The sequence below is a fragment of the Erithacus rubecula genome (assembly GCF_903797595.1).
Source record: "Erithacus rubecula genome assembly, chromosome: 2".
NCBI lineage: Eukaryota > Metazoa > Chordata > Aves > Passeriformes > Muscicapidae > Erithacus > Erithacus rubecula.
In genome coordinates this window covers 34,918,370-34,945,596 of record NC_136685.1, presented here as the reverse complement: position 1 = coordinate 34,945,596, position 27,227 = coordinate 34,918,370, and the positions used below count along the sequence as shown (strand labels likewise).

General features: G+C 41.7%; 1 protein-coding gene across 6 annotated transcripts in view; it reads right to left on the bottom strand.

Annotated features, from left to right (window-relative positions):
- The window catches only part of ANKRD6 (ankyrin repeat domain 6), an 85,363-nt gene extending 62,208 nt beyond the window's left edge, over positions 1–23,155 (bottom strand). For 3 of the 6 annotated variants that reach the window (XM_079328405.1, XM_079328410.1, XM_079328408.1), the window contains exons 1-2: positions 23,070–23,155; positions 22,617–22,749 (exon numbers count right to left, since the gene is read on the bottom strand). The gene's annotated coding sequence lies outside the window, so the exon portion shown is untranslated. Of the gene's footprint in view, positions 1–16,983; positions 17,003–22,616; positions 22,750–22,837; positions 22,953–23,069 lie in introns of those variants that run through there. The other 3 variants (XM_079328406.1, XM_079328407.1, XM_079328409.1) reach the window with 3 other exon arrangements.
- Positions 23,156–27,227: the final 4,072 nt, after the last annotated feature.

Below are 27,227 nucleotides of genomic sequence, written 5' to 3'. Positions count from 1 at the left end.
GGAAGGAAAACATTAACACAGCTTTGGAGCAGTTGATTCAGTGCTAGCTTGTCTGCTTTATTTTTAATGAACCATGAACAAGCCAGCAAGTTTGACTAACAGTTAATACCTTGGCCCAGCATATATATAAAACCAGACATAGCCCCAGGGAACAGGTTTACTCCCAGGGTCATTCTAACCAGGTGAAAAAAAAAGTGTTATATATGGGTTTAGCTTGATCTAATTCAGCCACAGCACAAACTGGGGCCAAATATACTGCAGGAATGACCCTTGTGCAAACATGGCATGAGGGGCAGCTGACAGGTATTACACAGGCCAGAAAAAAGGACCCTATTAATGCAGGAGAGGTTTCACAGCATGCAGTGACCCTCCTTCCTTCCGTGCCTTCTGCTGCTCAGCAAAATGACTATGCAGGATACTGGAGCAAAAGCTGTACAAGAGGATAATAGGCTTTGTGATCCACTAACTAAAAAGAGAAATTTTGCAATTTGTTTTCAAGAGGTATCTTTTCAAAATAGTTCATAATATCTATGCTGTAGATAATGGGTGTTGCAAGAAATTCCCTTAGCATAAGGAAATTTACGTGGATTTTTTGTTCTGCTCCTACAGTAGGGTGATGTGGTGGTTTCCAAATTTCCAAATATTGCTTCTGATTTATTTCTTACAGGAAATAATGACAAACACTTGCCTTCAGGGCTGTAAAAGAAACTGGACTATTCCAATTATTCTAAGTTCTGTTCTCACATGCCCACAGCAAAGATTACCAGGGGACTAAACAGCCCTCTTAACCTGGCAGCTAGTCCATCCTAACAGATGGATTCAAAGTATTTCTCTCTTTCTTCTCTGCTTAGAGTAGATTTTTAGGCAGGTGAACACAGGTGGCAAAATGGCCTTTTATTTCAGCAGCAGCTGGATACAAATGATGTCACCATATAGGAAGTAAATAAATACACAAGACAGGCTGGAAAATTAGTAATGAAGTAACAACAGCCCTCATGAGTAGGTACTCCCCTCTCCTTGTCCATTTTGGAAAGCCACAAATGCACTAAACATTTCCCGTAAGTGGCAGCTGAGGAGAAGGGGAATCCTAAATTTGATCCCCTTCTAGTTCAAGGAAGTTGTAACAAGTTTTATATTTATGCCCTAACCTTTAAAATACCAACATTAAAATCTCATTAAATAAAACATGTGAGCACAGTCAAAAGCACTTCTGAGAAAAAAACTGGGTGTCTAGAGGTGGCTGGCACCCTATGGTCATCCTATCCTGTCCCCAAGTTCAATTACTGACTAAATTATCCCCTTCACTACCCCACTTAATTTTTCCTTAGAAATATTAGGAAATGAAAGCTTGCCTTCCTACCAGTATATGAATGGAAAGTGAGAAAACTGAGTACACTAACATATAATAAATCTCTCTGGTAAAGACAAAGATCATCCATTATAACTCCCACTGTCATGGGAGCAGGGCTTAACTCTGACATCAGGGTAACATCTGCCTCCAACACTGCCACCAATACCTTCAAAAAACAGAATAATCATTTCCTAGCTGATGCTGAGAGATGTGTAAGATTGGAACTAGTACTGTCCAATGCAGTATTTCCTCACCTGAGTACACCAAGGACAGAACTGGCAATGAGGGGGAGTGGACATGGAACATAGTCACTCATTAACAAGTCTGTGCTGTTTCTCCACTGGTTCTGCACAGCTCAGCAGTAAAAGAAAAAAATCATCTGACTGAAGAACTCAGCATTTCTTGAGCCCCCTTGCTGGTCCAAGTTGTTCCTTGTGATGGTTTAATCTTAACTGGATGTCAGGTGCCCACCAAAGCTGCTCTATCATCCTCCTCCTCAACTGGACAGGGGAGAGAAAATACAACAAAAAGGCTCATGGATCAACCTAAGGGCAGTGAGAGATTGCTCATCAATTACCATCACAGGCAAAACAGACTTAAACTCATTACCAATCAAATCAGAGTAGGACAATGAGAAGTAAAAACAAATCCTAAAAGCACCTTCCCCTCACCACTCCCTCCTTCCTGGGGTTACCTTCAATCCTGGATCTCTGCCTTCCCCCGCTGGGGAACAAAGATCAGGGGAAAGACTCCTTACACCCTTCCCCTGCTCCAGCCCGGGGTCCCTCCCACAGGAGACAGCCCTCCAAAAAATTCTCCAACATGAGTCCATCCTACAGGCTGCAGACCTTCACAATCTGCTCCAGTGTCAGTCTCTCCCAGGAGGTCCTTCAGGAACAGGCTGCTCCAGTGTGGCCTCCTCTCTCCATGGGGTCTCGTGGGGCTCCACGAGCCTTTTCCAGGTCATTCTTTCCGTGGGATCACAGCCTTCTCTGGGCATCCACCAGTTACAGCGTGGAGTCCACCAAGGGCTGCAGGTGGATCTCTGCTCCCCCATGGACCTTATGGGCTGCAGGGGCACAGCTGCTTCACTATGGGCTGCAAATCAGATTCGGCTCCTGGAACACCTCCTTTCCCTCTTTCCCACCAATCTTGCTGTCAGCAGAACTGTCCCTCTCACATATTCTTACTCCTCTATTCTCTGACAGCAGTTTTGCCTCTGTGCAGTAACTTTTTCCCTTTCTTCACTCTGATATCCCTGAGGCACTACCACCATCAGTGATGGGCTCAGTCTTGCCAGAGGCCCATCTTGGGACCTGCTGGCATTGCCTGTATCAAACACAGAGAAAGCTTCTGGCAGCTTCTCAGAAAAGCAATCCCTGTAGCCCACCTGTTATCAAAACCTGGCTGCACAAATCTAATGCACTTCTCACCTGGGGAAGAGCCATTCCCAGCTTCCTGCTGGACTGCCTGGTCACTATGGTCATGTAAGTCTTTACTCACCTGGACATTAAACTTAAGTCTGTATTGATAAGTTAAGGGTCTGCTGCCATTTGAATCTGAGTAATTGTACTGCCAATATGTATCTGTTACTGTGCTGTTACTTAAAAATGAGCTATTGGTCTGGTGACTGATACGGTACCATTCACCAGAATCAATGGGGCTGTCTCTAAAATCCATCAAGAACCCATTAATTCATTGTTTGAACATCTAACCACCAGTGATTTGACAGACAGCAAAGAAACTAAAGCAAGAGAGGAGGGAATGCCTGCAGAGACCCAATATCTAACACAATTTCAAATATACACAAGCTCTAAGTCTGCCATGAAGAAAAGAGAGACAAGTGCAAGATCATCAGAACAGTCAACCACCAACACAAATTTAGGAATGAGAGAAAAAGTGGAGGAGAGGCTCTCTTTTTGGAGGCTAGTTTTGTGGCAGCAAGAGATGTTGATCTCTTTTTAAAACAAAAATCAAGAGATGACTTTTTACCAGCTTGAAATTTTCACCAGCATGACCACTCCTCATAACATGAGATGAAAACCTGTAATGCCCTGTTCAACCACTCTCAAAATGAATGAGCTCCTGACAAGATTTCACTGCTCCACCTATGAAGCTGAATATCCAACACAAACCTCTTGCTGCTAACATCCTTGGCTGCTTTTTTTTTTCTGAATGGTTACATTTTCATCACTGTCATCACCTTCACCAGATGCTCATTGCTCAAAAGCTCAGCCAAGGGTGAAGGACAAAAACATGGCAATGATGTAAAGGCAGCTGTGAAATGATTGCTCGAGATGAAATCAATAGCAGTGTGCCACGTTGGGAGATCAGCAGTACAACAGAAAGCTACTGAGCCAAAAGTGGTTTCATCTTCAATCAGGAGAGCACAGTGTATGAGGACCTCATTTAGTTTCCTTCAGGCTATTTTCAGATTTACTGTTCCAGCAAACGAAGTGTGCAGTTTCCACAGATCTCCAGGCATCCCTTCCAAACCCAAATATTTTGTGGTATGAATGAGATTAGAAAATATTAATCAGTATATATACTGGGAGAACATGGAAATACTTTGCCACTTGTAAAATAAATTAATTTGTACAATGACTTTAGTAAGAATTCCGTTTCAGGGCTTATGTTGTATGTATTCTACTTGCCAGAAAAAATACAAGATACTGGTGGGTCAAAGGATGATTTCATATAGGAATATCATTGCATCCAGCGTTGGGTTGAACACTCCTTCAGCAAGGGAATATTTACAAGAAGTCTTTTTTAAATTCTGATATACAATTTAGCTAGAAGAAAAAGTTACACATCCTCTTCTGAGAGAAGAAGAGGCTGCTACTGCTATAAACTCATTTAGAGACTGCCTTAATGGCTTAATTTTCCAAGACAACTACTGACAGTGACTTATTTTAAACCTGTTGTTGGGAGAGAAGTTCCAAAATGAAACTAATCTTTAAAGACAGGAGAATGCAAGTTTTCTTTGTAAGAGATTTTCACTGTGCATTAATAAGCACAGCCAATATTACTTCCAAAGAACAATGTATTAGTGGGATAACACATAGGATAACATGCTTCCTGAAACACATGTTCAAAAACGAAGAAATCATGTTCTGGTTATTGAAAAAAATCCACAAAATGATGGATGTGCCTTTCTAGAAGCAGTTCTAAAACAACATTTATCAGTCCTGCTTTAATCATATACCCATCAGGAAAGACAATACTGTAATATGTCCTGGCTCACTTGGATCACAACAAAAGGTAAAACAGAAACAGCAGGAATATCTACAACAGATGATCAGAACCAGCTAACTAAAAGCACATTCTGTAAGGAAACCTCAGCTGCTTCTTCCATGAGAAGCCAGGGACAAAACAATCCCAATGCCTTTATACAAAACCAGACTTGCCCAAACTTCCCTCATGAAAAAATGTGATCTAAAATTGAGTCTTTCGGACATTCTGTATGGGTTTTCACATCTATTTGGTTTGCCAACTCAGATGTTTTCACATGTGGTGAGACCCAGCTCCACATTCACCTCTGTGTGAGCAGCTGGCATTGTTCTTTCTCAAGAGGTTAGAAGGGAGCTCACAATGCCATTCACATTGACTTGCATCCCCTGGAAAGGCTTGTGCCTGCACAGATGGTGCCACACCACAAAGTATTCCCAACCTGCCCTCCCTTCCTGTGACTAAGACAGAAGCCATTCTACAGATCTCCCAGAAACAGAAAACAGCAAACACCTGGTACCATGCCACCAGCTCTTCTGAAACATGATCATATTACATTTTGACTATGATACAATAAAGAACCCTCTGTCTTCATTAAGTGAATGAGGAAGTGGCAAGCTGGGGTTAGAGAGAGGAAGGCAGCAATGAGAGAGCAAACATCCTGTAAAACATGTTCAGTCCTGGATGCTACGTCTTGGAGATCTGTAGCAACAACACCAAGCAACAACCTCATCCTTTGGTTTTAAAAAAAAAGAGAACCGAAACAAAATACCCAAATCTTCAGAATGGGCAGAAAATCCTTCCTCTCCATTCCATTCTGCAGAAAGTGTAATATACAGTCACAAATTATCTTGGGCAAGTGCACATTGCAATTTTCACAATATACAGTATTTTCTGACTTGATTCAGTAGCTTCTATGAGCCCATAAAAATACCTAGGAAATGTCTGAAGAAAAATACCAGGATACCAGCTCCTCCATCTTGCCTTAAGAATACAGTCCCACTTTTACAGTAATGTTAAAGAGTTAAGACTGATTAAGTCCCTTTGCTGGGAGGAGAGACTGTCAACTGCTGGCACAAGAGTAAAGGGTATCTCAGCACACTTACCATGTGTCTACAGGTCTATTTTCTGCCTATCTATCTATCTATCTATCTATCTATCTGCCTCCCGAGAGGCCAGCGCTGTACACCCCAGCAAGAAAAACAGACTCCACAGTGAATTTTCTCATGTGAGCAAAAGCAGCAAGGTGGGTTTATGACAGAACTCATTCCCTTAAAAATGTTTTATGCCCATAATACCAGCTTTTGCAGGGTGGAGGACAAAACTGGTCTCAGAAAGCATATTTTAAAAGAGGAATGTGCTTGGTTTTCCCCCTACATCAGTGAGCAAGGTTTCACATCAGAAATCAGTTGCAAGTTCACCATATACTACTCACTCATCTGTGGTATGTGAGTCTAGCAGGCCTGCTCTACTCCTGTAAATGTGGGAAGTTTTTCAGAAGGACTGTTCTTGGGGTGCCCTGCCACAACAAAACCATCAGGGAGAGCAGAGAGCCCATCTGACATCTTCAGACTGCAGGGAGAAGGGAAGAGCCATCAGTGCAGCTCTGCATCAGGTGTAGCTGGTGGCACGGGCTATGGGGTGCTTCCTTCACAAGCAGGGGGAGAAGAGGCTACCTGGCTCCTGAAACTTGTACCCACTCCTGGTTTCTCTCCTTTCTTGCCTGGTGATGGAGGGAAGTAGCCCCATCTAGCCAGATATCTTGCAGTGCTCCTCAACAAGCACCTGCCAGGGCATTCCCCCAGCACTGAAAAGGTTTGGATGTTTGCCACTGCATTCTGAGGTCTCCCCCTGAGATCTGAAGAGATGCCAGCTGCTGCAACTGTTCAGAAGAACAAGCAGCACAGAGAGGGACCACAGTCAAACCCCTTGTACATAATAAAGAAGTGAAACACAGAACTTGATGCAGTATGGAAAGTAGCTGCCTACCTCCTGAGTTAGACATTGTGTCCAGATGGAAATCTTTTCCATACAAAATAAGCATTGGAGTCTCTAAAAAGCTCTCCCAGACAGGAGTGGCTGCCAAGCCAATGCACCAGCAGCCAATATAAAAAGCTGGAAGAATCTGTGGAGACAGGGCAGCTCCCTTGAAGCTGGCAACTGATGGCTCTGGCAGCAATGCTGAAAGGATGCTACAGTCCTTGCTGCAGCAGAGTTGCCCACTTCAGCTTGGGAGAGAAGGAAACATTGCAAATGGAAACAGGAGCTCCTACAATAATTGAAGGGGAAAATACAGAACTGTTTAAAGACACCTCTCTCTCTCTCTTAAGTTAAAAAGCATCACAGGAATTTCAAATAATGGATTCATTTCGAAGAAATTTGCATGATACCCTGTCAGACCTAACAAAGAAGGGTTTGGAGAGAAGCCTGTGAGACTCAGTTCTGCTAACTGCAGCTTTCACAAGCAAGGACTCCTGTCGAGCTAGAAGGCAGCTCCTCCATTGCATCAAGTGCCCCTTCTCGGAGTGACAGCTCACACATCTATGTATACACATTACTATTGCCTATCAGCAATCACATATTACCATTTGAGCCATGAGGGTTAACTCCACCAAGGTGCACTCCTGGGACACAGCTGCTGCAGCCCTAACCACACATTGCATGCCACCTTGTTAAGATAGAAACTGCCATAGTTCTCCAACTGCTACTACAGGAAAACTCTATGCAGGGGAAAAAAAAAAAAAAATAAAAAAATAAGCATTTTTGAGATTCTGACATAGCCTGGATAAAATATATATGCAATCCAAATTCTCCTTGTAGGAAGCTCCAAGCTGAAGTATCAACAAATAAACCAAATCTCAGAAGTTCAAAATCAAACTTCCAATGTAAATTTAAATATTCCCAAACTGTATAGTTTCAGAAGTGAAGTAATACAATTGCTGCATCTTCAGATTTAACAAACTGAATCAACTTCTCTGCATTTTCCCCCACCCACCCCCCACCCTGTCAAAGAAATTCACCCCTCTGGTAATGTAGGTAGGCTAGACGTAAGTGTTGCAGGACAACTTAACATATCCTCCTCTCCCCTGCAATTCAAAAGAAGGCAACAAAAGACTCAGTAATTGAGAACTATTCTCTGAATGAAAAGGTCCAATTTTACAAGATTCATCACAAAGTCTCTTATTCATCAGCAGCCTTGGCACTCTTCTACCTCACACAGACATTTCTGGAATGTGTTTCAAAGCTACTGGGGGAAAGAAAGGTAGTTCAGCAGGAACCAGCAGGGGGTAAAGAAATGAAGAATCTGAAATCGATCCTGTTCCTGTCCAGCACAGCACAACTTCTGTCAGAAGCAACAAGCAAAGCAGGACTATCCCCTTGGTGAGCACAGTTTTCTTCTTACTTTTTCTGTTTTGGTACCTCCAGTAATATTGACAAACTATTTATACAGAAGAACAATACTTGCAATTTTGCATCAACAGACTTGTAGCTGTTCTCTTACGAGGCATCTGAGATTTTATATAAAGTAGATTTAGAGATTGAGAACAACAGATTTGTATTTTCATCTGGTTAGGAAACGTTCTACTTGAAAATTTTCTCCTTGCTAGACTCCATGTTGGTTTACTGACAGACCTGCTAGGATGAGAATACACAGAAATTCACTTCAGAAACTACAGGAGGTTTTACTACCATTTTTATGAGAAGAATATTGCTTGCTTACTCTGATTCAAAGCTTATAATAACCAATTAAGAGATTGAAACAAAGTCAGCAGAACCAATACGGGCAAGAAATATCTTATTTGAGTACTGGACCTGGCATCTGGGCAACCTTTGCAACATAGTGCCAATCTCCTCTCAAAGAATACTTTCTCTGTATTTTCTGATACAGTTCTGCTCTGGGCCACACAAGGGATAAAATAATCCTAATATCTTATTGATGTTATTATTGTTTCATTCATTAGATTTAAACTCATGTGAATTCATCCTCACTAGTACAGTGTAAACAAACTTCCCTGCAGATCTAACCTTTCTTTATGGTACTTACAGAGATATTAAAATGAGGAAACAAAAATCCTGAAACACATTTTTTTCAGACTTGTGTGCAGTGTAAATGAACGCAAAAGAATACAGTAAAAGCAAGATATGTGCAGAAAGTTATCCTAATGTTGATGAATGTGTCTGTTTGGCAGTGCAACAAGAAACCTAAGGAACTTGTTTGCCCTGGATTAATGTGAGTTAAAGGAGGAGTTAATGTAGCACTCAAGCTGCAAAGCAAATCACAGAGAGAGCAGGATTAGTCAAGCGTTTCTCCCGATGGTGCGAGCCTGCTCTTGAGTTCCAGGTCAGGGCTTCCACACAAAAGTGCACTCTTACCTCTCCAGAGCCTTGCCCAGTCCCTGCTTGTCCCATGCACCACTCAGGGCATGTCTCCCACACAGCAACAAATACTCAGTGACGTCTTTAAGGTTTACACCACGCATTCTCCTATTACGGTTTTTCACGTTTAATTTCCTTTTTAAATAAAAGCCATGGAAAACAAAATAGCCAGCAGTACCTCTCACCTCTGCATTCTCTCATACCACTTGCTATGCTAATGATCCACAGCACTGGCACTCAAGGGTGTTTCAAACCACAGTACATGCCTCCTCCAGCACCTGAACTACAGGAATAAGTGCTGGAAGACACAGGCATACAAGGCAGCAGAAGAGGACTGGCTAGTGGTGAGGAACAGAGTCAGCTTTTACCACAAACTTTCACACAAATTTGTAAGACATGAGAGGAATGTTGGGAGTCAAGCTTTTTTTTTTTTTGTTTTTGTTTTTGAGGGGGAAAGGAGAGGGAGGTGTTACTGAATAGTGAGAAATTACATCTAGTGGCTGAGTGCAGCATAAATGAAAACAGGTTTGGCACTTTCTGAAAGGCAGTGAAGATGCTGATAAGACCTAGGGCAGCTGTTGTAACTGGTGACCTCACCCTGGGCTGGAGTGGATTTCTATACCATGAACATGCTTATGAATTATGATTCTGAATGAGTAAGTATAAATAATGCAAAATGATTGTACTTGCTTTATTTCTGTGGCTGTAACATAGTCTTGTTCAAAAGAAAGAAAGAAATGCATACATTAACACTGGTGGGCTGATGAAAGGAAACTAAAAGTGAAGACATGTTGCCATGTTTATCTCACTTTGTGCAAGTTACAAAAACCTCCTTAGAACAGTACAGCAAACTGCTAAAAAACTTTTCAGCTTTATTTCTCGAAGACAAGTTACAGGAAAAGCTTTCAGCAAACATCCAATGCAGAGAGCCTAAATGTTTATTTAATCTACAATTTAGAACAAAGACATCTAGGCCTTTACAATTTCACTTCTCTTTCTCTCAAACTGTCTTGCATTTAAGCAAAGAGAGTCTATATTTCTAAGTGGAAAACGGGTAAACGTTTGGTATTCCATTTGCAAAAAGTTAAGCTTTTATCACCATAAAGTTGAAGGCCAAAAATTTAACACGATAATGTTTTTGTGATCATATTTTTCTTTACCTCAAACATCAAGCCAGGAATTCGAAAGCAATTCTCATTGAAAATGCCCCCTGGATTCTTTGAAGACATGTTGTGGCAGGTCAGTAAGGCTTTCACAATTTTGGGGGAAGAAGAAGAGTTACACTTGAGAAAAGCCATGACCTGGGACAGACTGCACAATAATGACAGCAGCAGTTTTGGTACCGGACCTTTGTTCCATTAGAACAAAGGGCTGAATATAGTAGCAGGACACATTTGCTGACCCAGAGTCTACAAGATGAGAATTCAGGAGTAAGTTTAGTTTAGGCAAACACAGTCTGAAGACAGTCACAGCACTGGGTGAAGAGTATTGATTTGAAGAAATATCTGCAAAAGGCCTTCAGTTGCACCAGTACATTTCACACCCTGCCCACTCTTGTTACACCTTTCCCTTGTCCTAATCTTGGCTGGGATAGAGCCAATTTTCTTAGTAGCTGGTTCACTGCTGTGTTTTGGATTTAGCATGAGAACAATGTTGGTAACACACTGATGTTTTAGTTGTAGCTCAGCAGTGCTTACCCTTAGTCCAGAGCTTTTCAGTGCCTCCTGCCCTGCCAGTGAAGAGGGGCACAAGAGGCCAGGAGGGAGCATGGCCAGGACAGCTGACCTGAGGTGGCCAAAGGGATATGCCATACCATAAAGCAGGTTCTGGACTTGGGGGACCAGACTAGGTACTTGATTCCCTACAGAAATAAGACTGATGTTTAATGCACTCACTATCACCAATAAATAGGGACAGAGTTTGAGGCTACACAGACATTCTCTAAGTTCTTCTGGAAAGAAGAAACAATCTGCAAAAATCTGCAAAAACTAATCTAAATTCCCCTATAAAGCTGTATTACAAGATGCCTTTCACAGCTGTATCTGATGTTTATGAGCAATCTCCAAACAGGTCATGCAAACAAAGCTGTGGAAGTTCTGATCCTCTTGCCTGGACCATTGGCAGACTTGGAGCTGAAGGATCTCTCAGTGGGTTATGGGCATCCTCTGTGCCATCTTGCTAAATTCTTTGGAAGTTCTGCAGAAGACTTCCCCACTCCATGCAGAAGTTTGCTGGTGGGAATCTTAGTCAGAAAACAAAAGTGATTCCCTACCTCAGGACTCTTTTGTTCCAACCCAGTTGAACAGCCCAGATCCCAAAATGTCCTCCTTCATTTGTTCTGAGCAAGCCATGCAGAGCAATAGTCTCAACTCAGCATTTGATTCATGAGGAATGTCTCCCCAACAAGCTCAAAATAAACAAAATCATGTTTCTGTCCTATCCTACTTATATTGCAAACTAGGATCTCAGGTAATTTTAAAAAGCTATGCTTCAACACAAAATACTTCCAGGAAAAGTAACTGAACTTAATCTCTCTCAGCTCAGGCCATGGCTCAATTAACAAATCTCACCTTGAATATCACATTCCTCTTCCCTGTATCTCAAGAATCTTGCCAGCTGTACTAACACAGGAACAACAGAAGAAAGCAGCTATCACAAAACCCTGGCTCTTGCATCAGGTGACTGAAATGAGCATTGCACAAGGGTGCATTGATGTTATAAGAAGCCTAGAAAAATGCCAGGGGGTCGGGGTCTATTTCTTGCTATGTTTACTCTCTTACCAAAGGGTACTTGTCATACACATCCCATCTGCTGCATTGAAACATGATATCTGACCAGGTAAAATAAAAATCTCCCACACCAGCAGGCTCTTTGTACAAATTAAAAGGATCACCACTAATATAACTTTAAATGTTCCCAGAAACTATGCTACAAACACTGCATTTTTTGAAAGCTTCTCCCGTTGTAGAACAGAATCTCAGCTCCTCCTAGTGAAGACTCTGCCCTCATGGGTGCACACAAGAAGTCACAGGTTCATAATCCAGAAATATTCATACTTGTATCAAGTACAGAGAGCTGAGAGTGCAAAATGAACGCAAGACCCCACTCCCCTTCACTGTCCCCGATCCTCCTCCTTTTCCCTGTGTGCTCACAGGCACTGCAGGAACCCAGAGGAGCAGTCCTGCAGTGGAAGCCTTCTCTCTGAGAACTGAAACTGGCTTTAAAGATGCTCAGCTTCTTAACACTTGTGGATACTTCCTACAAGCTAAAATCTGGAAATCCATTACTACATGGGTTTACCTACAGCACCTTGGTAAAATCAGCATCCCTTAGTACAAGCACCTCCTTGGTCAGCCTCTAATAGGAACCATGGAGGATGATGCTATTTATTGCACGCATTTCAGTCTCCTTACGTTTTTAGGATTTAAAAAAAAAAAAAAAAAAACTCTCCTATATTTTTGGTCTTCAGTCAAAATAGATTATTTGGTCTATTTTGAGTACTGAAAAGGACCACGCAGTTCAGTGTATCTAGTTAATGAATATTCTGAAATCTCAGCATATCTGAGTCTTCATATTTTACAAGAGGTCAGCTCATACAAGATTGTGTTAAGACATGTAGAACATTTTACATTATCTGCCCACACAGGCTACCCAGGTCCTAAAGAGAAATAAGAAGCAAAAATACACCCCAAACTTGATGACAGAAGAACAGAGAAGGGCAGGATTATGCTAGAGGGACATCATATTCCTGGACCATGTTCCCAGAAACTGGCAGGATTTTCCTCATGGCCATCTCCTTCCCTACTCTTATGAAGAGCTCAGCACCCTCGTGTCTCTTATATTTGATGATACCCTTTTGAAAGAGATTCCATTTCCACTTTCACAACATACAAGAAAAACACAATAAATATCCCAAAGAGTGGGCAGTTCCTGTCCAGCAAGATAAAAAGTGATATTCCTGAACCATCATTCCTACCAAGGAACACAGTGGACCATTGTTATCAAAAAGCCAGTGCACTGATAAGGACTGGAAGCCTAGCAAAGCCAGAAGCACAGAAAAGCCCATAAGCTACTGATGTAGAGTTGAAAGCAGTCAGAGATGGAAAAAGATGCCCCAAAAACTAAAAATCACTAAAGTTGAAGTGAAAGCAGAAAAAATAAGATTGCAGATTGAGACAAGTAAAAGCTAGAGGACAGGATGAGGAAGAAAATACTGAACACAGCTTTTAAAAAGCCCTGGAAGATGTGTCACAACAATCAGTCTTATGTCTAAGGATGACCTGGAAAGGTATGGAAGAGGGACACGTATCCTCTCTCACAAACTCTTAAAGGATTGTCACAAAACCTTTTGCTCTATTCACATCTTTTGTGGGTTCTAAGTGTTGACTCAGCACTTACCAACCATAGTTAGGAGCACAACTAGCAAAACAGAAGATTGGTGGAGGATGAGGAACAGATCAAAGAAAATCAGATGATTCTCTAATAAATGATATGAAAGTACTAGGACAAAATGGGGAATACTAAATTAGGGAACATTACAGAGCTTTTAGAAGTGGCACAGAATGAAGAGAAAATGGGAAAATTAAATTATAAAAATGTCAAGGACATTTTCTTTATCTTAAAATCAGAGGAGTGGCCTAACATGGTAGAAACATACATTGGTGTTTCAATGCAGACAAGATCAAGCTTCACATCTGAACTGTGCTGCTCCATCTCCAGATTTGCAGGTACTGCAGTGTGAGGAAGGAGGAGTTAACAGCAGAGTTCTGCTCTGTCAGCACTACAGGACTGAATCACACCTTACCAAGGCAGCTGCTTTGCCACACAACCACCAGCTCCCAGTGGTGTACAAAACAGAGAAAACTAAGTCCTCCAGAGGAGGACTGATTCTTGTGCTGTTTTCTCACAATTAGTCTCCCCCACTTTTTTTGGTGGCTCAATACAGGGAGGCAAAAAGGAGGGGTAGAATGAGAATGCAGGCAGATTATATATTTGTATTCTTGTTTTCCAGTCCTTCCAGAAAGGCCAGTTTTGTAAACAGAGAGAAAGCTGAGATTTTCTTTATCTTGTTAACTACTCCCATGACTGTAACACACTATGCAGAGTTCACAATTATCTCTCTGCTCAACATTATCAAAAATGCACTGCAACTTCTTTTGCAACAGGTTATTTTAGTCAGATTATCTACACCTAAAAACACTCAGCCTATTGTTTCAACAGCACAGACCTGCATGCAGAATTATAAAAATTGTCCAATATCATATTATCTTGGCTACAGATTTAATTTCACAGAATATGAAACTTCACTGAAAATCATTGTACAAGACAAGGAAACACAAATATTCATTTCTGGTTTTTGTCTTTTTTCCCTTTAAATTAAGTGTGAGCCTACTACAACTACCTCTGGGAGGATATTTTTCATACAAAGCCACATTCTTTGGGTCTTATTCACATAAGCAGTCATTGAACTGAATGAGATCAGCCACAGAAGAAGGGAAATCAGGTTTTGATCCGACATTACTGATAGAAAATATGAAATAAAATTCAATTAAAAAAAAACGAGGTAATAAGTATCCATCTTTAAACTATCTAATAATGCAAAAACTAGTCAAAGGTTTTGTTTTTCAGTTCTACCCTTCTGAGATTTAATACAGTAAACTAATTTTTATTTTGCTACACAATTTGTTTATAATTACCTCTCTGTGAGCCATAATTTGAGTACAAATCAATTTTATTCATGTTCCTTAATTAACCAAGGCCTGAAAATCCTACTTTCAGAGCAGAAGGGAAGTGATTTTCAAATCATCCCAAGTACTGAAACTTTACCAAGTACTGGTAGAGTCTTTTGCATTACAGACAACTTTGCCTGACTCTGTTTTCCCTGAAACACCGTATATATTTTGAGCTTAACATATACAAACCATGAAAAACTTTTGTTAGCAGAAGAGTGGATGCTCATACTCAAAATTTGAATCATGACGACTGATCAATTGAAGGTCAGTTTGCTTTTTATAAGTAAAAAGGACAGACATACAACAGATGCTTGTTGCTATATTAAAACTTACAATGTGACTTCATTAATAACAAACTAAGACACGGCCTATATAGTTAATGATTTCCAAAATATCAGTATTTTGGGGAAGATGAGAAGTATACAGCTCCATAGAATGATAGAAAAATCCTTTATCTTAGTGTGAAACACTGTAGCACATATTTACTATGTGCTGAGAAATTCCATCATAGTGTCACTTTCCTCTGATAACCTTCCCTGATGTGGCTTACTTGAAAAGCACATTTAGTGCTTTTTCCACTAAGGCAGAGTATCCATGTGTTTCATGAGAGTTACATAGAAGTGAAACACAGAGCAAGTTCTCAATTACACTGGCACTATTCCATGTCTGGGAAAAACTGAGAATGGGTCCCAGACAAAACTAGTTTTACACCACAGCCTCCTGAGTAGCTCAACACTAGTTTCAGCCCAGTCAAGAAGAGAGTTTTAATTTCAAATTCCAAGAAGAACAAATAAACCTCTAAAATGTCGATTTGCTTTTTTCTTTCAAATGCTGTGCTCAGTTCTTCTGAATGTACCCTTACCTGTTTTGTTGGTGTGCCTGCTCACCAAACCAGCTCATCCCATGTAAGTATATTCAGAATCTTGCTGCATGTACAAACCCATATATGACATGTAAGCAAATTAATATTACTACAAATTTTCAAAAAAACTATCCTTAAAAGCTGGAAATACATATATCCAAGTTCTGTATGCTTGATTTTGAATAAAACATGCTTCTATCTTCCATGTCAAGTATCCTATTTTCAGGATTACAAACAACAAGAAGAAAAACCTTGCACAATTCTAATAAATGATGCAGCAACTTCCTCCTCATTTGTATGTCTGAAGTTATAGATACAAAAAGCTAAATTCTCTAAAAGAACCCAAAAGTATGGTTTTTAGCTTCTCAACCATCTGTTGGTGGGCAGAGATAAGTGGAACAGAAAGGAGGTAGAAAAAAATTTGGGTTGTTTTTTTTTTTTTTTTCTTACCTAAATTACTCTTGTATGGACACTATGAATCTGGGAACAATTTCTTAAAATAATAGTTTTTTTCAGTTAAGAAACTCTGCCAACGACCAGAGCTTACATCTACAAATTCTGCTTTGATTTATTGATATGGCATGCTGCTTAGTGAAAGTATTCATACCACTCTTTTAATTCTGCCATTCACTTTCCTATTAGGACCCATCTTGCATCTAGGTAAACATTCTTTATTGAGAAAGGATGAATAAGCAAAGCTGAGCTAAATATAGAAACAGTCAACCTGTTCTAAGAAATAGGAAGAATGAGAAGCAGAAGTGAGTTACTGTAACATACGCAGGGCTCTCTTTGACCAAAACAAAATCCCAAATAGAATATTGTAACTTAAATTTTTATGAAGAAAGCTGGATATGATTGGAATGTAGATTAGATATAGGTGAATGTTGATTGTTTGGACACAAGACAGATGTTTAAATTAAGCTACTTCACATTTGTGGTGAGTGTACACATAGCACTGTCTTCAATAACTCATGTCCAAACCCCAAAGATTCCCTTCAAAGGAAGGAATGTGGCTTCCCAGTATTATAAAGACTAGGCAGTCATGGGATAACAGGAAAAGTCCTCATCTGTATAAAGAACCAGTTAGACAGGAAATAAACAATACAAGGTCAATCTTCCCAAGAGAAGGACACTAAGCCTGCAGCCCCACGGCCATCTGCATTAAGCATATATTGTGTTCATTACCCCCACTAATGAATCACACAGGGACAGGGAAAGATTACAACTGTTAAAATGACTGGTAGATTTCAATACTATTTAAACAGTCTGGTATTTGTGGTGGGAAAAAATACCTCAACTTCATATGCATAATGATGGACTTGGGATGAAATCCTGGATTGACAGTGGACTGTCCTTACAGAAGCATCAGCACAGTTAAAAAGCAGGAAGGGTGCTAAAAAAAATATTACTGCACAGAGTACAACCAAACCCACCTTTATTCAATCATCTAAGAAACTCAATTGCATCTTTGAAGTTGTAAGTCTGGCCTTCTTCCTCTTTGAAAACGTCTAGCATAATGAGAAAAGTTTCAAGGAACAACATAAGACAACCAAAGGTAAGACATAATCACATAAAAGAAAATCAGGTTGGAGAAATACTAGAAGACATCAGATTAAACCAGCATATTTCAAACTCAAAACAAGTGAGAAGAAATAGCCCTTCTTATCAAACAGCAACTTCCATGCTGTGTTGTCATAGCCTTTTTACTCTGATTTTCTCAGGCTCTTTCCTGTTCACTCACACTCCCTCCTCAGCTTGAGAGAGTCACCCTACAAGAGTGAAAGGCATTAAAGGAAATACATGTCATCTTTCCCAGCAAATGAAATGCAGTCAACTTAGAGAAGAGATTGGCCAGGCTGACCATGAAACCATTCACCTACACCTCCAAACCAGGCTCATCATATCTGCAGCCATGGGACTTGCTTAGCTCCTGGCCACAGTCCAGGAAGAGCTGAAAGAAATCTTCCCAGACAGACAGATTTCCCCAGAAATGTCTCCTGTCCTAGTCAGTCAGAGATGTCCACCTCCCACTGCCTTGAGCTGAAGTATGATTTGTAAAAATGGTCACACAGAGAAGCTGCTAATGTTAGACACTCTGTTATTCCAACATGTCAAAAGCATCTGTGTCACTTTGTAAGTTTTTGAAAACTCTTAAAAAAAAAAAAAAAAAAATCTTGTTTATTTTGAGTCTAGCAGTAACTAAGACAGCTAACATCAACACCCTCTCTTGACTAAGCTGCTCTCATTCATCCCCAAATCCGGTTCTGCTTTATCAGGCATGCTGGTAATGAAGCTGCTCACCTGCAGGGGCACCTCCACTTGTCTTTCAAAACACCAGGGAATAAGTGAAATTGATGGCAGCCTCACCCAGTGCATGCCAGGTCAGGATTTCTTAAACCCTGGCTTCCCCAAACTGTTTAACTGTAGTCTTACAGGGAAAGAAGAGAATCCAACTTAATAACTGACTGTTCATTAATAATATACTTCATGTTTAAGCTTACTCCACACCCAAGTTTACCATTCATAGCAATACTTACACCATAAGCTATAAAATGAACATTAAAAACTACCAAAAACTTAAAAATCAAAAAGAGTACATGGAAAGAGAATGGCCAGATTTTACACAGAAGCTGTGAGAAAAGAACAACATATACTTGCAAGAATTCAGGAGCTGCTGCAAAATCTGGAAAAAACAAACTGATAAGAAAGTGCTGCTGGATTCAAACCAGAACAATAACATCAAACGAAAAACTGTAGTTGTCAGGCAGATAATTCTGCAGCCAGAAGAAAGACACCTCCCTTCCCTCCATCCTATAATACTCTTGAAACACTTCAGCCAGACATAGTCAAATCCCAAAAGCATTCAGACAGAAAATGAAGGAAAATTACTCATATGCAAGCTTTACAAAATACTAAAAAACTGAGTTAAGCAACAGGTCTGCGTGGCAGTTATTAGTGCAATTATGTGCACCAGTAGTGATACAGTGAAAAGATCACATCCTGCCCAAGACTCTGAACCAGCTGCAATTTCTGCATCTGTTGCACAGACATCAAACTCAGTACAGAAGTAAAACATACCTAAAATGATTCACTGTGACCACTATTAAAAAGTTACTCAAAGATTAAGATCATATATAATTACATTCACAGTGCTTTCTTATTTTATAAGGCTTTATTTTCCTCAGTGACTGACCCAACTGAAACCATTTAGGGCACTTTAACTTAGAAGGGTATTGGCACAATATAAATAGACCTAGCAACCATCTTTCCTAAGATGTCACATTACAGATGTTGTTGAAACCAACAGAAAATACTCCTGACTGGCTTAAAGCAATTGGCATCTCAAACTGGAAAAGGAAATTATCCCACTGCAATGCAGACACAATGAAGATGCACACCCTTAAGGAACTAATTTCCATCAATTCCAAATGCATTTTCCATAATGCAAATGAAAATGCTTTTGTCCCACAGCCAAGACATGCACACAAAACCTGTATCTTCAGTAGCTCACTTCACAAAGTGGATGATGCTTAGGTGGGGAAGGTGGCAAATTATGAGATAGTAAGGGATAGGCTATTAGAAGCTTGTTGAAATCCAGGATTTGAAGGAGGTATGATTTAATGATTTGAAGAGTACTCCAAATATGCTTTTGATCATGACACAAGATTAAAAAGCCTAGGATTGTTTTGGCATAGGAGTATACTATTTTCTCTTCAAGATTACAGCAATCCTGCTGTGCTCAGCACATCACACCCCAGCTACCCTGTAGCCCCAATATGCTCCATCTGGCTAGCATCCACACCAGATACTTCCATCCATCATTTGCCACAGATGTGCCCAAATCCCATCCCTAAGCACAGTCAGATTCCCCCCCATGGCTTGGCTGAGATTGGCATCTACAGTTTGGAGGACCAGCAGTGGGTATGGGGAATGGGAAGGAGAGAGCCACAGAGGAAAAGCAGGAAGACATGAGTGCTGGCTGGAAGAATCTTCCTGTTCATTCCAAGGACTGTTAATTTCATCTCGCACATGGCAAGATCACTGACAAAGGATAAAAAATAAAACAGTACGAGAGCAAGCCAGCAATCTACAATCCTGAACTGTGCCTGTGAATTGTGAGCTACCTATGTGTTCAATATTGCATCAGAAGTACATCACTGAGTCTACCAAGGCAACCTCTCCACAACTGGATAATGCAAGAATTCAAGCTATTGTACTGTATCCATTAGGCCATCAAATGGGTATTGATTTATGGCAATAGGATATACCCAACTAACTATTAGTGCTAATAAGCTAGATTGCTTTTAGCCTCAAAGTCCTGTGACAGCCTTAATGCTTCATTTATCACACACCTCTCAAAAATGTGTCCTAAACTGACACTCATTTAATCATTGGGTTTTTTGATAGCATTCTTGACCCTCGTATCAAACTTCTGCACACCAATAGTATCCTTCCTGCTTCACTCTCAACACCTGCACATCTCCAACTCAACCTCAGTGTTTTCCAGAAAACAAGAAAAATACCTGTGAGGCCATAGCAGCAGCACTTTGAATAGAAAGCATCACTGTGTCATGCACAACCCATCAAAGGAAGCAATACACAGAGAACATCCCAGTCACAGGGAGCATCCCCAACATTCGTGCATTTGAAAGCTATGCAACAACTAAGCAAGGACTCCACACATTGATTCTGACTCTTCCTCAATTTGGAACACCTGCCTTCACAAATCCAACAGCATTCTGAATGGCAGCAGGAAATAAACCAAATACAGACAAAAGGAGGGAATAGGTTTAGAAAGAGACCAGTACACATAATTCAGTGACAGCAAGGTCACAGCAAGACATGGGCTATTTCAGGATTTCACTATTCTCACAACTGATGTCAGTGAACTGTAACAAACTATTCTTCAGCAGCATCTGCTAACAGGGAGTGGTGCAGTCAGGTGAGAAGTACCTAAGCTACTCCTAAAGAGTTAGCAATGGTATGCAAGAATATTTCTAGTATTGTACTTCAGAAACTATTCTGGAGATCTTGGGGATCAAAATAGCTGGATAGAAGGCAGGGAAGAAAATCAGCTCCTTGCTGTTATGAATTAAGGTATTTCTGAAGTGCAGCTCTACACCTATTTTTGGCTGGATCATTTTTGAGGAAGTCACATATTTAATTCCTGAATAAACAAAAGGAACTAAAAATATTTATTTCAAATTTTTATTTGCCCAAAGCAATTACAATAAATTTATGTATTTGACAAATATCTACCTAGATCAATCTTGCCAATAAAATATGGCACTTCATTTGTGGTTTTAAATAAAGTACTTCCACCAGGGACATGTTGTACTGATATACCTCTAAAAAAAGATGCAACTGTGAGTTCTCTGCAAGTTCATCCAAAGTCCTAACTGATGAGGGGAAAAAAGGAATTGCACATCTGAAACTAATGAGAATAAATATAGTTGTCAGTATAATTAATTTAAGAACCTGAAAGTGCTTTACATACATTTGCTGGTACATCACCTATTCAAACCAATAAGCATTGTTTATCCTGTTATACAGATTTAGTGAATAAGGGACAGTAAGGTATTTTACATCACAAAATGACTCACTGGTAAAGTCAAACAGAGGTGAAGCTAAAGACACATGGAGAAATGCAGCTTGAGGCTCAATTGCTCATTGCCACACCCTACAAGCACCTGATTTATTAAGGTATCATTCATCTCACCTAGTCCAAGAACACTGTAAATTTGATAATCCAAACTCCAGAATGTGCCACCTGTGACAGGACAAGATGCTAAGCCCTGTGCTGTGACTACATCATATCAGCCAACATGGAGTCCCATTAGTGCAGACAACTTCTCACAATTTCCCCCCCACAAAAAAGACCTCTGTGGAAAAAAACTTGAAGGAAAGTACCTGCAAGATCAGGAGGTTTTCACTTTATTTTTACCAATCATTTATTGGCTACTTCATTTCTTGTGTTCAAAGCCAGTCTCCTATGTGAGATTGGTAACACTGTCTGGATAAATATTAAGGAGCAGGGGAAAGTGAAAACCTTCCAACTGATTACCACAAAACCTCTTTTTAATTTTATTAGTTTATTTTCAAACAAAACAACAGGGAGAAAAGCAATGACATCACTACTGATGCTACACAATTCCCATTTATTCCTTGCAGACTAATAGGTCCTCATGGACAAACATCATCTGCATACCAGACAGCTAAATGCCATTATGTAGGCACCCAACTCTAGGTTTTCTATATGCAATGTATTTAACTATTTTTGAGTATTTTCTGCTAAGAAATTGTTATGAAGTTCTGAACGAGAGTCATTACACCATGTCTTGTGGTCTGCAATGCAACTGCAGATTTTGCATGTAATCACACATCTCCAGAAACACCTTGTTTTCCAACTATCTAGAGAATGAAGATTACACAATACTTGGAACCTGAGCCTGCCAAAATAAGTTGTTATAAAACTAGCTGGGCAGCCTGACACATCACCTTGAAAGAAAGTAAATAACATTCTCCTCAGAGTAAACTCAAAACAGTTTTACCAGGGGATCTGTTCCATGCTTAACCAGTGCTGCATAAGTGTTAAGACATGGTTACATTTTTTCTGTCTTTGGACAGAAGTGGGCTTACTGATCTTCCCAATTACTCCTTTAACATTGGTAAGATATTCTAAGTTAATTTAAACAACTCATGAGGCAAAGATTCACCTACCAGCAAGCTATTTTCTAACCCTCTCAACGTTTTTCCTGTGAACAAAAGGTATTCAGTAGCAGACAACACGTTCTTTTGGTCATGTGCATTGCAATGCACATGAAATACCAAGTAGAAACCCAAACGATCACTTCATACATAATTATAAAAATATGAAGATATTGGTTATGCATTTTTAAAAAAAACAGAGCACTGTCTACAGACTATGCTGTATTACACACAACACCCCAGGGCACGATAAGCTCTTTATTAATGGTTACAATAAAAAGAACACTGCAGAACAATTACATGCCGTAGCCATGGATTTCCACAATCAGCGCTCTACCAGCAGCCAGTCTGTACTCACAAGGTATTGGGACCTCAGGGGAGGGTGATGTTTGCAGCAAACTAGTGGAAATATTTCCAGGAGAGTTTTCAGGTGATGTCAACAACAGGAAGGATGACTTTGAGCCAGATTTCCATTTCTCATCAGACACGGCCTTAAAAGTTGGAACAAGAGCGTTAAAACTCCTCATTTTCACCCCCAAACCTGCGTTTGTACTCCTACGTCGACACACGCTCCGGTACCTACGCGACATCCCGGAGGGTCCGAGTCTGCTCCTCCCCGGGCTGGAATAACACTTTCACTACTCCAGTCCGGGGCAGTGGCTTCGCCGCGGTGGTCCCCAGCTGCAGCCCCGCCAGAGCGCGGCCACCTCGGCCATCACCTGCGCGGCCCCGCCGGGAGCGCCCCCGCCCCGCCCCGCCCGGCCCCGCCGCCTCTCCGCGCTCCCCCGCAGACACACGCACCCGCGCTCACCTGCGCTGCCCCTCCGCGGCACCGCTCCCGCTGGGCCGGGCTGGGCTCGGCACTGCCCCTCCGCGGCACCGCTCCCGCCGGCCGGGCCGGGCTGGGCTGGGCTGGGCTCGGCACTGTCCCTCCAGCGGCGCCGCTCCTGGCCGGGCTCGGCACTGCCCCTCCAGCGGTGCCTCCGCCGCCGGGCCGGGGCTGCCCCGGGGGAGGCGCTGCCGCCGCCGCCGCCGCTGCCGTGCCCGCTCCTAGGGCGACACCGGGCGGCCGCGGCGGGCGGGCAGCGCCCATCGATCGGCCCGGGCCGCCTCTCCCCCCGCCGGCCGCGGCCGAGCCAGGACGGAACCCGCGGCCGGCCAGGAACACAGGGCTCTGGCCGGAGCAGGGTTCCACACCCTGCTGGGCGCTCTCCTGCACCGAAGCTCCTCTGCAGCTAAATTATGGGAGCTCATAATAGTTGTGTGGGAGTAGAAGCGCTACAAAGCCAGAGAATCGGAGAGGGTCGGGTTAGGAGGGACCGCAATGGGTCACCTGGTCCAACCTCGTCCTAGAGCACCGGAACAGGACTGCCTCCAGAGAGCTCTTGAGCATCTCCAGTGAGGGAACTTCCACAGTCTCTCTGTTCCAGCACATGGTCATATACACATTAAGTTAGTTTCTTCCTTATGTTCAGGTGGAACTTCCCATGCATCAGTTTCTGCCTGTTGCTTCGTATCCGAGTGGTTGAGACCACGGAGAAGAGCCTGGCTCCATCTCCTCGGTAACCTCCCTTTAGGTATTTATACACAGTAAGTAATGCGGTCTCCTCTCAGTCACTTCTTCAGCAACCGGGCTCAGAAACTTCACCCTTTCCTCATAAGAGAGTCTTGCAATTACCCTCGTTGTCCTCCACTGGACCCACAACAGCTGCATGCCCCTCTTGTACCGAGGAGCTCAGAATTGGACACAATAAAATTTCCCCAATTTCAGGAAGACCAGATGCCCTTCCCTCCAGCAGGGAGCCAGCCAGCGGGCTTTGAAGTCTGAGCTGAATGTCAGAGAGGGACGCCTTGAGACTTGACTGTGCCTGCTTAATGCCTCACCCAGCCCTGCAGCTATCACAATATCACTGGGACCTTCTGCTCACCCAAGTCATGTGTTTGTGTGGGCAATTATGAGTGAATGTCAGTAATTCACAAACTGGTAGGCAGGCAAGTTGGACAGGACCATTGTAGACATCAGGAGAGGTGAAAGAAAATTGTATGAGTAGGCTGAGTAAAATTATAAAAGTGGGATTGGGAGAAAAAGGAGAAAACAGAAAATAAGGAGCTGTTCCCATTACAATGCTTGATCTCACAGGCACATCGCTTTCAAAGGCTGTTCCTCTGACCTGAAGGCATTCTCAAAATGCCCTAAATGAATTGATTCCCTAAACAAACCAAGCATTGAAGTATCACAGGAACTTCCTAGTTATGTCATGAATATATTGTTTTGAAGGTTTTTTCAGATTATTCTACTTATGCCTTTTTTCACTAAACAATTACTGTGGTAATCATCATTCTGTGGCCATAGTCATAGCAGAGGTTCACATGAAAACTCTTGGTGCTTCCCAGGAAGGGTTAATTGACTGACTGACTGTCTGATGCCTCCCTGATGTCAGCAAGCCTTTGTCAAAACTACAGCATTAATCTGAAGTCTGGTGTCATTATTTAAGTTAAAGTGTAGTTGCTAAAACATATAAAAACACTGTGATTTTCACTACATACAACAGTTTTGTTAGGTCACTTTCATAATCAGGATAGACTTCATGTGAATTTTATTTAATTTGATACTGTAAAAAATTCTAAATTTGTGTGAGTAACAGTTAATCTGTATGTTAAATAAATTCTGTATATGTAAAAGTTTGCAGAACTATTTTGATTATGTTTGATCATTACAGCTGAGAAACAAGATGTTAGCACATTGCAGAAAAAAAGCTTTCTTGGCACAGATATGTCACCAGTGTATTTCATGGAAATTTTCTCTCTTTACAGGAACAGGATGAGACCCTACACCAAACAGGTGCAGATAGGCTCCTTGATGGTGTGGATGTCAGTGGGACAATTCCCTGTGCTTAAGTAACATTAACATTTTCTAATGCAGACACTCGATTTTGTATTCTTCTGGATTTTTTTTTTTTTTCTGGTGGGGATAGAAATGAATGACACAGAAAGAACAGAATGTCTATGAACTGCAGCTCTCCATGGACAAAGTCCAGTCACATCTATCACTGTACATGTCATATGTGCAAAGACTCAACCTGTTATTTACCTGCCCTTACTACAAGTCCCATGACTGAAGGCTGGGCACAGTTTCATTATGTGCACACAGCTTCAAAGTCAAGTGACCTGACAAGAGGAAAAGAAAAGGCCCAATGCAGAGGGGACTGAAAACACCCTGGTGGCAAAGAGACAGAAGAGGAGCAAGTTCTGAGGCTTATGTAAAGTCCAGGACAGGGGATTGGCAGAAATGCTACAGACCTACTCTAAAAACCTATCTGGCCTGGACTCTATGTGGCTTTGAACCTGAAGCTGTGGTCAGGTAGGAGATGGCTGATGTCAGTTGCAGGAAGGTTGTGGGAAAAGCTGCATTGCAACCAGTCCTCTTTTTTGAGGACTACACTAATGTAGTATTTTAACATATCCAAATTATTCTTTCTCTCATTATTCGTGTTTCATAGCTCTTTGTATAGAAGAAACCTAATGCAGACATTTCTGGGAAGACCCACTTGGCCTTGAAATCTAACAGCCCTTTGTGCACATAAGTGATCAGCTGGTGTGTGAGACAGATGGTCCTTCATTACACACTTGGAAACTCTCTTCCTCTTTCCATCAGTTTTCAGCAGGCTAATGCCTGTCAGAGCTGTCCCAAAACACAATGCTGAAAATGCAACTGATAAAAAAATCCTGCTCCAAACCCAAGTCCTAATTCCCTTTACAGGATTCAACTTTGAAAGGTTTCCCATAATCTTTTAGTACATTGTTAATCTGTTCAAGCAAAATTTCCAAGCAAGTTGATAAATTGAGAGTAAAGGCAGGCCTTTCAATAAATTTGTATAATAATAGGCAAGGGGGATTTCTCCCACCTCTGAACAGATGTGTACCTCCATTATCTCCATGGGTTGGTGCAACCTGGAATACCTGGTGATAAGATTGTCATGCGGCACAGAGGTGGGAAAAATAATCTGCTGCAGGAAAAAAGTGGAGACTCCTAACAGAAGTCTAATCAATATACTGAATGCAAGGAGGGAGAATGGGACAGGAAGAAGTAGAAAGAGAAACAGAAACAGAGGAAAACTTGGTGTTGGAGAATCAGAAATTCAGCTGCCAGTCACCACAGTGGGAAGCATGGAATGAGAGCCAGGGGCTAACACACACACTCTGGAGCTTAGACTGGTAGAAGATCAGAAGAGCAGCACTGGAAACTCCTGAGAAGGTGCCTGGGTGAGAGGCAGGGGGTCTGACTTTGCAGAGCAGGCCTGGAGGAAACAATGTCAGGGAGATAAGTGCACCTTGCTCTGTCGGGGGCATCAACTTCTTTGGAGATTTCACTACTATGTCTCTCTTTAGCGGTCCTTATTAATCAAGTTATATTTCTAAAACAATCTCTCTAACCCATACTGCAAATACTTTACCTCCCACCATCAGAGCCTGAGTTAAAATTTTGGGCTTGACAGTCGGCGTGGAAGGAGCATGGGGCAGGCAGCAGGCAGTGCTGACAGCACATTTGGGGCTGGAGCGGGCTTGGCAGATGGGTGAGCTGAGCAGCACCAGGCACACACTGGTCCTTCCAATGTCCCAGAGTCTCCCACATGCTGGAAGTGTGTACGTATGATGCAGGAGAGTCCCAAATTTGTCTTTGGGGTTTGTGCAGGGTGAAGTTGCAGGATGTGACCAAGAAGAGGAGGCTCAGGGAAGACCTTACCATTCTCTTCAAACTGACTGAAAGGAGGTTGTAGCTAGATAGGGACCAGACTCCTCTCTCAGGCAGCCAGTGACAGGAGGAGAGGACATAGTCTTAAACTGCCTCAGGGGAAATTTAGATTCTACATTAGGGAGAAATTCTTCACAGAGAGAGTGATTAGATTCATAATGTGCTGCCCAGGTAGATGGTGGAGTCACCATCCCTGGAGGTGTTTAAGGAAAGACT